The sequence below is a fragment of the Lissotriton helveticus genome, chromosome 9, assembly GCF_964261635.1.
Source record: "Lissotriton helveticus chromosome 9, aLisHel1.1, whole genome shotgun sequence".
NCBI lineage: Eukaryota > Metazoa > Chordata > Amphibia > Caudata > Salamandridae > Lissotriton > Lissotriton helveticus.
In genome coordinates, this window is record NC_136070.1 from 343,194,467 (window position 1) to 343,209,105 (window position 14,639).

General features: G+C 45.2%; 1 protein-coding gene across 2 annotated transcripts in view; it reads right to left on the minus strand.

Moving 5' to 3' along the window:
• Window positions 1-14,639, minus strand: part of CPSF2 (cleavage and polyadenylation specific factor 2) — a 114,498-nt gene that overhangs the window by 97,411 nt on the left and 2,448 nt on the right. The gene's annotated exons all lie outside the window — the stretch shown is intronic.

Sequence of the window (14,639 nt, forward strand, 5' to 3'; positions counted from 1 at the left end):
TCCTCGCTCTCTAAAAACCGCGTTTGATAGAGAGCGGGCCTTCACCTGGAGACACTTCGACATTTAAGTGGGGGCCATGCAAGGAAGTGAGTAATTTAAAAAAATTAATGCAAACTCCACATGTAGTTTTATTTATATGGGGTTTGCTTAATATTAAGAGCGAGAGTGAAGACACGGGGGTTTAGTCCCCCATCTGTGCCTTTGAAAAAGGCACCGCAATGGGAGTTTCAAAGCCAGTTCTTGCAGGGCATGGATCATGTCCTGCAGGAACTTGGGGTGTATGCACAGGTTGTGCCCCCCTGCATGCACCCCTATGGTGCAGAGGCACAACTGGGTGCTGTAGGGCACTGTTTCCTCACAGCCACATTTTTCATGGCGGTCGCACCGCCTTGAAAAGTGTGGCTGTGAGGAAACTCCTAATATGATTGGCGGTGCCGCAGCAGCACTGCCAGCATATTAGGGGCCGCAGACCGCTATGCCACCACCGCCTTGAAAAGTGTGGCTGTGAGGAAACTCCTAATATGCTTGGCGGTGCCGCAGCAGCACTGCCAGCATATTAGGGGCCTCAGACCGCTATGCCACCACTAGGGATTGTGGATCCTGGACCACAGCACCGGTCCAACCACCACAGTCCTAACGAAGAGGGGGGACTGCCAGTCTGGCGGCTCCTGGACCTCCACCACAGGTTTGGTGGTCCATGAAGCTCCGATCTTGTAATAAGGGCCTGTGCCAGGTCCAGTGGCCAACTACTGCTGTGCAAGTCTGAAGGCCATCAATAGTTTGGGATGGCCACTCACAGCGCTTTAGGTCCAGGTCCTGATATGGCTTGATGCTCCTGCAAACTTCAATGGCAGTTATGTTTGCAGAAAAAAGGTTGGGTTTGGTAGAACATATATACTTTAATAAAAAATAAACAAATAAACAAATACAAAAAACAGAAAAAAAACCAGAGGTTTTTAAAAACCGCCTTCAAAAGAAAAAGAAATAAAATCACTGTAAGAGTGAGTCTATAAAAAATGTACTTAAAGGAAACCAAAGGATGATGTCAATAATGACGTAATTTGAGATGTCGGTGAGGCAATCAAAGTGATTAAAGTGTCATGAGTGATACGAGGACACAAGCAATGTATGATGGGGACATGGGTTATGGTTACTTTACAGAACTAGGACTTGCAAATTTCAGTGGTTTTTAGGTTTTGTTTGTTAACTGTAACTTCACTTTATTTTTTTAATTTTTCAGAGAAGCCAGGCAGGAACTTACTTCTAGACCATGTTTGCCTAGTGCAAAGGACTGCTTCATAGCACCTGCTTCAAAATTGCTGTTTTTTTAATGTTCTACTTATTTGATAACAATGAGCTGCTGGCACTTCTGGTGCGGTTTTGCACCTTGTTACTATTCATGAGGCCTACTTGGCTTACCCTGCCCTATGTCCCTTAGTTAATTCAAGGCATCAAACTATCGTGTACCCTAATTGATAATCACCAAACAATACAGTGCACGGTAAAACCAGAACCAAGCTAAATAGAGGAAATAAATACCCAAATGATAAAGCATCGAAAAACAAAAAAGTTCTCAATACAGGACCACGGCCAGGATATCCATACATTTAATCTGACTTTTACCTTCTTTACCCTTACAATGATGCCTCGTCCGGGGTAGTAAGCGCTACGTTAGTGCAATATTACAATACAATCAGAGTAAGATATTTTATCTCCTAAATTGATTTTACAGGGTAGGGTTACTCTGTGACTAATAAAGCAAGAACCACTATTAAAAGCAAGGGCTGTGTATGCATGCCCGACAGCCTCTAGCATAGTTTTGCTCCCTTCTGGCCAGAACAAATACATGTGACCCTTGTCCAAGATCTCCTTAAATACTGCAGGCCTACATACATCTGAACCAGACTCTCGTTAGGATTATTAAAGACCATTGTCAAAACTTTCACCCGCTTAGTAATTTTGAATGTATGCAAGAAAAGTTGGAATTCCTCTTGCTAAAGAAACTTCTCTTTTTAAAAATAATTTGTCATCTGTTGCCCATCCAGTTAAATTGAAGTTAGGTGAATGAATTTTTTTTATTCGAAAATAACATTAACTAGGATACATTTTAATGCAGTAAATTGTTTTGGATCACCTATTTTTCTGAAGACACAGTAAATCTGCTTTCCCTACTCCACATTTCATGAGATGTATGTTTTCCTCACACACTTATATGTCCTTGCCAAACTCCTTAACACTGGCACTGGACAACCTCTGGTGGATGGCACAGGTGTGAGGCACTGTCCTTCTGTCACCGGCCGTTACTTTGGGAGAAAGGGGACTTCCGCCAACAAAGATGTTTTGTCATTATAGAAATTTTCTGCTAATGTGCATAATGCAGATAAACACCAAACCCTTTCACCTGTTACATGTAAAAGTTACTAATTTCAGTCAATTCTGTTCTAGTGGACAAATTGTTGAAGACATAAGAAGATAAATTAAACATAACAAAGGTTTCCTTAGTATATCAAATAATGGAGCATACGTAAATTACATATAACTAGACTCAAATCACTGCGAAGCCATTCAACTGTTATCCACTCCACCCCCTTTCCAAGTCGTAGTAGAGAAATTACCCTTCTGGAAGTGTGGGACAGCCTGTTGTAGACAACATAATGAAAGACTGAGTGTCATGGTCATTCATGACTTGTTTACATGATTTGATCCAGTGCTCCTCTTGGTCCTGCTAGAGAGACTAGTCTCAGTTAACCATGCCAATAGTGGTTTCCAAAAGGTTAAAGATTTTAATGACAATGTCTCACAGGGTAAGGTTCTTTTGTTGGAAGGCATATAATTTGAGTATCTTTGGAAAATCATCCCTTTTGGATTTTTTTTACCTCTAGATGTCTCCCACCTGTTCCATCTGAGCAAAAGTTTTAGCTGAATAGCATTAATCTGTAGAAACAGTTTAGTTGTATGTGCAAATGTGTAATCCAATCAGTTTGATGGATCCACTAGTTTAATATATCCATTCAGGGACGGATGAAGTCCAGTAAGCTTTTGGTTAACGTCAGAAATAAAGAACAAAAACTGGTTTCGACTATGAAGGGGGTTTACCCCGTCAGGAATTTTTCCACATTCTCTTGTGCAGACACCTGTCTGTAGAACCCAAGATGAACAAGCTTAACTTTATCATCAAACCCAACATGCCTTGGACCAACAACATTTCTGAGATTGTTAAAAGTTCCTACTGCAAAGGGTTCAGAATAGAAGGCAGTTATGGAGGTGGACCTGCCATCTATTTTTGACTTGTTACAAGTATTCTTTTGCAAACAAGGGTTCCGTGTAAACTCCTGAGAAGCCCATAGATGGTTCTCCCTCTGTTGTGTGGTTTGAAGAAACGAACCAATAGCAATCAGCATTGGCGCCTCAAACAAAGAATTTAAAGCACCAATTTTAATGATTAGACTCCTCAACTAGCGCTTTTGTGCCTCTTTCACATAAGTGGACAGTAGCATCCCATCTGCTTTCTCACATTTTATAGATTAATCCATGCACATGATTTTTCCGTATTGAGTCCCAGTCTTAAGCTGGGAAGTTCTAATTCGAAAATTGCAATCAAGTGATATTGAATACCACTAAATACCGCTACGTTCTTTTCTTTATAGGCACTCAAACAGAGAAGCTGTTGTAAAGGGTGCTTTTAAAGCATTGTTAACTCGCTCTCTATCTACGTAATATTTAGTCTGGGAAAATGTGGCAATTTGGAACACTGGAAACAGCCATAAACACATCCTAAACTAATGCAGAATGTATTTATTCAGTACAATGAGTCGCTTGTGCAGAAAAGAAAATCTTATCCAGGAGTATTTTAACGTACAAAAAATCCACAAGCCTTCTGAAGAAAATGTACAAAATCCTAAAAATGTCAGCAGATTAAGTGTAATCGGTTCCACTGCTATACATCCTTTGTAGATTGTAATTGAAAAATAATCCACATGCTGTTGGAACATGTACAACAGAGCACACATTTCAGCAGGAGTATCCACAAACTGAAACCGTGTGTGGACGTTGTCACCTTTAAAGATGAATACAGCAGAGAGAACCTGAGAAACTGGAGGTAGGTAAACAAACATCTCCATAACAGAACGACGAAGAAATTTGATTCAACAGTGCGCGGTTTCATATTAAAAATTCTTTCACAGTAGTTATGTGAACTCCAAGCGGGTATCCCTCGTCCATCAAGTGGTGTAATAAGTGGACTAACTAAGGCATCTGCCAACTGAGTAATTTTGGTTCACAAAATAACCTTTTACCTGTAATCACTAAACCTGCCCTTCTTTAGGAAGTCACTTAAAATGTCTATAGTAGACCTCAAAGGCACATGACAACAGCTCGCGTTTTCATGGGCCATGAAGCAAAGGACCAAAAAAAAAATCTATTGGTGTACTTTGTAGCTTATCACGTTAAAAAAAATCTTTGAAACCACTGTGTGAGAAAATTGGATTCTGTTGCAGTACCTCCTACTTATTGCAAGGCTTTTGATGCAACTTTGTAGAGCACTGGGTCCATGCCATCCACTTTCCCAGTACCAGTGTTCTTCCCTAAAAGTGTCCCACAATTGGCCCTTCAGGCCCCCTGTAAGTCCCTAGAAAATGGTACCTGGGCATTGGGACTGAAGAGGGTCCCCTAGGGATTCCTCACCTATGCTATGCAGACTTCCACTGCAGCATATATTTAAGTCTATTCTTAGATATTGTAAGTGCCAGGGAAGCCATACAGAGTACATGTGCTGGAAACTTGCCATCTCGAGTTTCCTAGTACTATGATGGCTTCTCTGAACCCAGGAGCGTTTGGTACGAAACTACTCCTCCAAATAAACCCACACTGATTCCAGTGGGGGATTTATTGAAATGTACTGAGGTGTCCCCTGAAAACCTACCAACCATGGTTTGGTCAGACTGGCTTTAGGCAGCATTTCACCAGCAGACATGTTTCTGGACCCCTGGGTCTAGAGCCCTCGCTCTCTGGGAACCAGAAACAAAGAACATCATGGGAAGGGGTGTTACACCACCTCCTTTAGGATGGGCATAGTGCTTGAGAGGTAAGCTTCAAAGGCCTGCCGCCTCTGTAATGCGAGCAACAGCCTCTGCTGCTAGCAGCAGATGGCAGCCCCCAGTTTTAGATCCCTACTTTGGGCAGGAAAAACTAGGAATAATAGGCATGCCCACCTCTGCCAACTCCACCCCTAAGGTGCAGGAGGTAAGGGGAAGCACATCCTTTCAGTTTCCACCATCTTGAAGGTGGTGGGACTCCTCGAATCAGGACTAGGACTATGCTCCCTACCATAGGAGGGTGGCATAATTGAGTGTGTGTCATGTTCCCATTGGCCCGGTCATTCCCTTAAAATGCCACTTAATCTAGTATATAGTTTACTCTCCCAGACCCTGAAACTAGTTCCTGCCAACCTAAGAAGAGAAGACAAAGAAGATGCCATGCAAAGAAAACTGAAGACAACCACTGATTTGGCCCCAGCCCTAAAGGCCTGTCTGCAGCGTCAAAGATCCTGCAAAGAAAACAACGCCTGTCCTGAAGCCAGTGAGCTCCAAAAGGACTGCCTGCCTTCAAAAAAAGACCACAACTCCTGTGGATAGCTGACCTATCTCCAAGAAACCAAGACAAAGGACTCTGGTGCCCTCCGGAACCGTGATTCCTGACCACTCTGCACAAGACACCTCCTGCCAATGTCCACGTGGCCCACCGATCCAGAAAAGGTTCCCCAGCGATCCTGAGTCCAAGCCCAGCGTTGGCTGGCCCCTCCTGGACTCTACAACAACACCTGCAGTATGAATCCAAAGGCTCCCTGCGACCAGCTCTGGTAAGGAAAACCCGATGTCAAAGGACAACCTGGCACCTGAAGCCCCTGGGCCTTGGGAGAGCTCGACCGAGATGGTGTCCCTACGGCCTACAGCATCCCAACTTACCTCTGCTTTCGCTGGCTTCCTTCGTGCAGCCTCCTGTTTGTCGCCTGCAGCCTGTTTTCCAAACCGACTTTCTCCACTGAAATGCAATGGGCGCCCAACAATGTGCTTGCACCCTGCACCTGGCCGCCTGTGCTGCTGAGGTGTATGCTTGGTGCTGCCTTGAGCCCTGCAGCCACTTTACTTAGCTGCAGGTAGAGTGTCTTCAAGCACCCTCAGTCTTCATTGAGGCGATCTTTCATTTTGAACTCTGCACCCAGCCGCCACTGTGCCGCTGGTGGTGCAGTGTTTGCGCCGATCTGAACCTTGCACTCTGCTAACCCTACAACCCGAAGACTGGATTTGTAATTTGTTCACTTATCTGTAAAACCGCAATATTGATTCGTCCATAAGTTAACATTGCAAAAACTGAAAACTGTACAAAGTGTCCACTTTTGAACTTGAAAAGACCTTGGCCTTAAAAAAAATCTGGGGCAGGGGGAGCGGCTTGGAGGGCAGAGCTAATGGCTGCCTACTCCCGCTGATGCGCCAAACGGAGACTAGCGAGACGAAAAGGTCAACCTCAAATGGCCCAAATCAAGGGAAGGAAGAAAGTTTTATGCATCGGAAGCCTGGCTCCACCCAAGGAGCTTTGAGGCGAGAGAAGAGGCGCTGACAGGAAAGCAGAAAACAAACTCGGAGGCGAGTCGCCCAGGAAAACAAGATGGCGCCCAGGGGAGTGCTGTAAAAGAACACTGAGAAGGACGCGGCGAAGAACCTACCGCTGACAGCGCCGAGCAACACAGCCTATCACCCCCAGCAGTACCAAGGCCTGAGACCCCCGTACACAGAAGTGGTGAGTGGCATACAGGTGTAGAACTCAAAAGGGAATGATCGGCCCAGCAGCGGACTTTACCAAGATGGCGCCTGCATTGCAGAGATAAGGTCTGGGTCCAAAGGCGGCGGTCCAAACTGAAAAAGTGCAGCCCCCTCAGCGGCGTGCAGGGATTCAGGGAACATCGCATAGCGTGCGAAAGAGCGAGGCAAAACTAAACGCTGGAACAATCCCTCCAATCAGTGCTTGTTCGTGTGGGCGGGTGAAAACAGAAACGAAAGTGAAACATACTAAGGGCGTTGGCTGGGGAGCAAGTAGAAAACAAACAGTGGACTTACGTTATAGCCCACAAGAACCCAGAGACAGCAATACGAAGAAAGAAATCGAAAGAGGGTGAGGGAGGGGCCACCCCTTAACGCAGCACACAGGAAGAGGCTCAGAATAGCCCCAACCCAAAAGGAGGTCCCCAACCCAAAAGGAGGTGCCCAACGAGGAAAATGCGAGAAGCGCACTGCAACAGCGCCACAACACATCGCAAAAAGCAAAGCGTGCCCGCAAAGTACTGAGAGAAGGGGGGGACCACTGAATACTGGACGAGAAGAGGACCGCTCCAGGCCACACACACACCCCCGCTGCAACTTAGATGGGTGAGAAAAGGAAAGAAGGCGCTTCTCTCTGACGCGCAGGCGGAAACCTGCAAAGGGGGCCACCCAGGTCCACACAGAACCGTTTTGGATTTCCCAATGGGGCTAAAAGGTTGCTTAGAGAGGACCTGAACAACACAAGCGAGAAGCTAACTGACTCCCCCCGCTATGATACAGATTAAGTCAATCAACGATCTTACCAGGCTCCCCAGTACGCTGTCACAGCAACGCAGAGGGGATAGGCAGGCGTGAACAGGCTCACTTGCGTTGCCCAACCAGCAGATCCTCCGAACGGCACACACAGTCCGACATAAGCAGACACTGCTCGAAGAGAGCCACCTCCAGAGTCCGCCGGAGTGGGGGAGCAAAGCCTACCCAAACTTAAAACCTGCCAGCAAGGATTATAGAGCTCGCTACACATACCGGCCCCGAAACACACAGTGTCAGACCGGTACAGAGCTTCAGGTCTTCGAACCAAACTTCTCGCAAGATGCACCAAAAAGTCTGAAAAGTGAAATGCGGCTCCAACAGCAGCAATTGAAGAAAAGACAGAACGAACTAGAACCAGCTGACTCTCCGATCAAACAAAAAGCAAGACATAGGCAGTACCCTGGAAATGATCCTAAAGAAATTGGCAGAGGTGCATGACCTGGCAAAAACCACAACGCTCACCACAGACACAATACAACTGGAAATCGCTGCGGTCAGAGCCTACCTAAACGAGGTAAACATGAGGCTGACAACGGCAGAGCAGAGTATCAGCGACGTGGAAGACTACACCAACAAAGCGGGCAGGGAAGTGACGATGATAAAGGAAGCCACAGGGGGCCTACTAAGGCAGACAGCAGAGATGGAAGACAGTTGCCGCAGAGGGAATATCCGCATCCTGGGGGTCCCGGAAGGCGCCGAGGAAACATCAGAATCATGCGCAGCTTTCCTAGAGGACCTAATCCCCAACTTAAAATTCCACCGCCAATTTGAAATAGACAAGGTCTTCAGAGTCCCGACTTTCAAAAGCTCAGTGACCAAATACGCCCGACCCATTATATGCAAATCCCTGAGATCGCAACATACGGAAGACATTTTCAACTACGCTAGGAAAAACCACCAGATAAACTGGAAGGGCCACAAAATCATCCTCACTCAGGACTATTCTAAACCCACGGTGGACACCAGGAAAGGCTTCCTGGTCGTCCAACAAAGGCTCAAAGACAACAACATTCAATTCTCCTTTGTAGGCCCCCAAAATTCAAAATAACGGACAGGTGCAAAAACCATTTCTTCACAGAACCAAAGGATTTGACACGATATCTGAACGGAACCGCGGCCCAGAACATGGACACCTCACAACAAGCCTCGGCAAAGAGAGGCCCATCTCCTGACCCTTCAAACTGGGGTGACACCGGGAACAGCGGCCAATGAAAACATGCCAGAACTTTAGGATACTACCTCAAAGGAATTATCTACCTCATAGCGGCAACAACCTACCTCAAATAGACCAACAAGACAAGAAAATCGAAGGCCCACCGTACAGAAGGAATCTCTTGCACAGACTACAACGGAACGATCTTCCGACTGAAGGAATATTGGAGTTTTTAAAACGGGAACATAAAGGAACATGTCTCCGGGAGGCGGACCGGCGATCCAGCCGTCATACCTCCTACAAGCAAGTGAGGAGGGGGGGGGTACGGGTGGGGGCGCTCCAGAAGGTTCTCTCTATTTAACTCTTTTTCCATCCTCTCTATTTTTCCAATCTTCCCTTTTCCCCCTTGTATACACACCTAGACACACTACAGAGTATGCATACAAACCTAGACACACTATAGAGTACACAGCAACCCAAGCTTCACCAGAGAGCTACACCAACACTCCTGAACACACACGAACCCGTAAACAGGGAAAACACAACCAGGAGACTAACGCAAATTATACCAACAGATGACAGGTAACAAGAAACTCAACCTAGCCACTGGCCTTAGCATAGTTTCTCTAAATGTCAAAGGCCTGAATCACGCCATCAAACGTAGAAAGATAGTATGATACCTGGAAAAGACAAATAGCGATATAATCCTAATACAGGAAACTAAACTCGACGTAGAGGACTTAAAACTCATCAGAGCCAACTGGATAGCAGACACAGCCTGCTCGCCAGCGGTCAAAAAGAAACGCGGGTTGGCAACGCTAGTGTCCAAAAAGTCAAATATTAGGATAGACTCACACACCCTAGAAAAAGAGGGCAGACTTCTAATTACAAACATGTCAAGAGGGAAAGAAAGGTTCCACATTGCGAATATATACGGCCCCAACGCCGACGACCCGGCATTTTGGGAGTCCGTAGCTGATGCTCTAGATAAGCTCCCCCAGGACGATCTCATAATCATGGCAGGACACCTCAACATCCCACTTGACCACACACTAGACAGGCAGGTCGCGTGCCCATACCACCCCACGGGGTCTCACGCAACACTACAAAATATTTGCAGCAGATTTAACCTCAAAGATGCATGGAGACTGCAACACCCAGACCCGAGGGACTACACCTTCTACTCCAACCCACACAACTCCTACACCAGAATAGATTACATTTTAATATCAGGGTCACACTCGCACCTGATAGACCAATCAGAAATAGCACCCAGACTAATATCAGACCACTCTGTCATTAGCCTAAAACTAAGCAGACACCACAATGAAGACCCCCCTAGAAGATGGCGCTTTAACAAAGAAACCATCTCTGACCCAGAGAACAGGAGTGAAAATGAGACGGCCATAGCTGATACATAAACCACAATGACCCCCTTGAGACAGGCACGGACACACTGTGGGAGGCTTTGAAGGCTACAATCAGAGGGAAACTAATAGGAATCAAGGCGAGAATAAACAAGAAAACGAACATGAGAACAGACCAACTAGAAGCGGAGATAAAAATGCAAGAACTAGAACACTAAAAAAAACTAAGAACGGAGCTCTCCTAAACACTAACACAGCATAAATACGAATACAATAACATTCTGTGTGAGAGGACGGGGCTTTGGCTCAACAAATGCAAAGCTCGCAGTGTGTGCAAAGCTAACAGAGCAGGGAAGTCACTTGCATCATACCTAAAGCACAAACGCAGCCAGGGAGCAATTGCTTCATTAACAGATGCTAGGAACAAAACACACGCAAGACAAAGACATCCTCAACACTTTCCAAGAGTTCTATACTGAGCTATACAACTCGGAGCAGAATTTTAACCAGAATGAATGTGCCAGGTACCTAGAGGGCTTAGGCCTACCCAAGCTAGACCCCTTGGAGGCAACAATAATGGGTCAGGACATCACCAGCGCAGAAATAGAGAGAGACATCAAATCTCTTAAAAGGAATAAGGCCCGAGGTTTGACCTGGCAGACAGGAAACATTAAATACTCAGGCATTCTTTTCGGAACGGACCTATACAGTTCCCTTCGCCACAATGAAAAAGCACTGCTAGGAAAGGTTAAAATGCTTCTAGAGGCATGGAGCCCTAAATTTATCAGGTGGTGGGGGAGAATAGAAACAATAAAAATGATGATCACTCCGATGATCACCTATCTGTCAAGTATGATCCCCCTCCTACTCACAGATGATTTCCACCGAAAAATCGATACTATGATCACCAAATTTATATGGCAGGACAAGAAAGCTAGGATCAGCATCAAGAAACTGAGACTACCTAAAGCACAAGGGGGCCTGAACCTGGCAGATTTCCAAATCTACCAACTCGCTTTCCTGGCAAAACAGGGAACTCAGTGGGTGTCTCCTTCGCCAGACTACTCCCCAGCCTGGCTACAGGTAGAGAAGGTCATACTAAACAACAGACACCCCCTCACTCTGCTCACAACAAACACCTACCCTGTCTCGTCCAAGCAGATTTTCAAAAACACCAAGATAGCAATGCAAAATTTGGACAGGAAAATGGAGGTCACTATCAGGTGAACCAAATCAGAATCGTTATGGGCAAACAGTAAAATCAAATATAGGGGGAAGAGCCTCAACTTTGAGACATGGATAGAGAAGGGCACTTGTTTACCGCACCAACTAGACAAGAGTCCAGGACCCATCACTTTCACGGACCTGAAAAGCAGCTACCAACTAGAAGACATAGACCTCTACAGATTTCTAAAAATTAGGGAAGCCCTATCAAAGGTCATACTAGTCAGCACACAGCCTACGATCTTCCAATACGTTGCAAGCATCAACAAACTAGGTCACCAGGTATCACACATATATAAGCTACTGCGCCCAAACAACACTAAAATAACCGAATTCTGGGACAAACAGCTAAACACCCAGTTAAGCGAGAAAGATCTGGACCTCTGCCACACAAAATAAGATCACCCCAGTCCTAGCACAAACTAAGCTTTGGCTCCTCCACAAGGCATATTGGACCCCAGACCAACTACAAACACTTGGCCTTAGAGAGGACAACCTCTGCTGGAACTGCAACACACAGAAGGGGGACTTAGCACACCTAATCTTCCCCTGCCCAACACTCAAGGTTTTCTGGGGTAGGGTGTTTGACTTTATAGACGAGATTTTTAATCGCAAATCAAACAGAGACTTTACTTCCATTGTCATAGCGGGCATAAGGACGGACCTTACTTCGGAAAAAGATGAGGAGCTAATGGACTTCTTGCTGACAGCTGCGGTCAAAACAGTCCTAAACAACTGGAAAGACTCAAGCCAAGCTACCTTCCAAAGTTGGCTAAACTGGATTATGTACCTAAGAGGTGCGGACAGCCTGGCAATGCAGTACCAAGGCATCTACCAGGGGTCTGTGGGAGGCCCTTGACAGGACCCTTGCCCCCTATAAACCACCCTTGAAACGTCGGTACCCAAACTCGACAATTCTTTTTCGCTGACTCGACACCTACGACCCGAGGAGACCAATGTAATCTTTAGTAGGAATCTGTCAGCTTTATGTCCTTGTTTTTGTGTATGATGCATAGCTGGTGTTCAGTACTCTTATATACAGGGCTTTCCTATCTCTCTCCTCTTAGCTCTCCTCTCTCTCTTTACCCTCTGACTGCACTATCCTGTCCCTCTTTATTACTCTTCTAAGAGTAAAGAAGTCTGTTACAAGAAATGTATACAATTGTTGTACAACTCATAAAATCACTTTAGGTTTGCATTGAGCCCTGTACACTACTGGGGGAATTTCTGGACTATGTGCACGGTATAACCACCCGGTGGTATACCATATACAGAGCCAGCTTCCTACACACTACAATTAAACATATAGTTTGGCAGTTTGTCTCATTCAAATACTAGTTGTCCATTGCTTTTGAACCCTTGTGTTAGGGGTTGAACCTGTGGATTATCAGTAACAACACTGAATGCTAGAACACTCACCTCGGACCAGCTTGTACAGGACTATCTGGATTTTAGCCCAACGTGTTACATTTTTGGGGTACTTATCAAACAGGAAGCCTCATTAAAGAAGTAAGTGCTGTGGTAAATGTTTGTGCTCACTTACCCCGTGGATAAAGGACACCTCTTCCTTTCCATCCAAAAGGGAACCATGCCTCTTGTTCGTACATGCATCCGATCTAGGCTGAGGCTACCCAGTAACTTATTAACAACTCTTAAATTAGCTCAAGACCTTGTGATACGTTTAAAGATCTATATACTTTCAACTGCATAGCCCCTGTTCTGAAAGCCCTCCGCTGGAACGTCAGAGAAAAAGGTACAGTTTACATGACCTGGTATACATGCAGTTTAGAAGTAATTAAAAAAATACCCAAGCATGGTGATCCCATGCTTGTGCTCAACTAGATTCCCAAATACTAGTAAGAAATTCTTACTACCATCTAGTTCTGGGACATATAGTTACTTATACGCAATGTAAGTCCCCTTTCTCCCCACACTCCAAGTATAATGGTATGCTCTTACAATAGTCCCTCTGATATCTTGCTTATGATCCCTTTCAGGTCTCTTCTAAGTACAAGTAGGAGTATCCTGCAGTCCTATCTGTGCTGTTGCCCGAGGTTTCTGATGGAATTCCATGTTCAGCTGTAAATGGCTCATACCTGCATTTTTGCTCGTCTCCAGCCCACCCCTGCAGGTGCACCATGGTGCAGCCATGAATTTTTGTCTCATTATTTTTGAAGGGCAATCTTGTCTCTTGAACGATGCACACTCTCACTTCCCAGTGGTCCTGGTCTCTTTAAGCACCCAACTCTCCGACATGCCCTGGGACGCTGCACATTCTCTTACATTTCTTTGTGCTCGCAGACCTCTCTGTGACTTTGATCTGAAGAACAATTTTCTGTGCTCCAGATCAATGCAGCCATTCTAGGCATATGGATTTTGCTAAATCACATTTGACTTGCGGTGGCCTTGTGGGCACTCTTGCAAACATGTCCATCATCATATTCATGCAAGCATCACTTGCATCTTATCCTTAATCGCACCTGTGACCCTAAAGTCTTGAGGGACTCTCTGTAACCCAGATGTGGATTTAGTTACACTATCTTCGGGCAACTGCAGTACATTTTCTGCCTTCAACTACATTGTATATCATTATTAATCCTCTTCTGGAATATAGGAGACCTCATGATCAGGGCAGATAGCCACTCCAACGTGTATATACATGTTTAAAATCACACCTGTTGGAATGCCTGGGATTTAAAGTTAATCAGCGTACTCACAAACTTGGGTAGAGATACTATTTGTATTTTTCAGGAAAACTAACAATCATCAGACTAATGGTCAGACTATTCCCTGAACCTCTTCTATATGGCAGATAAATGGGGTTAAGCAGCTTACCCCATACTATAAGTCTAGTGGATGGACCATCCTTGTCAAGGGACCTAAAAATGGACATTAGCACCTTTACCCAAGTGTTTCATTCCATCAGGATCCCAACAGCTATGATCCTTGATGCTCTGGAAAACACTGAAGAGAATCCATTAGTTCACATCAATTTTCTCACAATGAACTATTTAAAAATAAAACCTTGCAAGGCACTGGAGTAAACCTAAACTTAGCTAGGACCAAACAGCATCCAACGTTTAACGGTATGGCAATCTTATTTATGCCCAAACTAAAAAATCCAGGGCTCATAGCTAACTTTAGACAAAGACTTCTATTTTAAGTGACCAAAACTTTGATTAATGTGCCATTCTCTTCTTATTTAGAGCTAACAAAGATTAACAGTTTGGCCTCTGCTTTTGCAGCAGTATGGGAACCACCCTCACA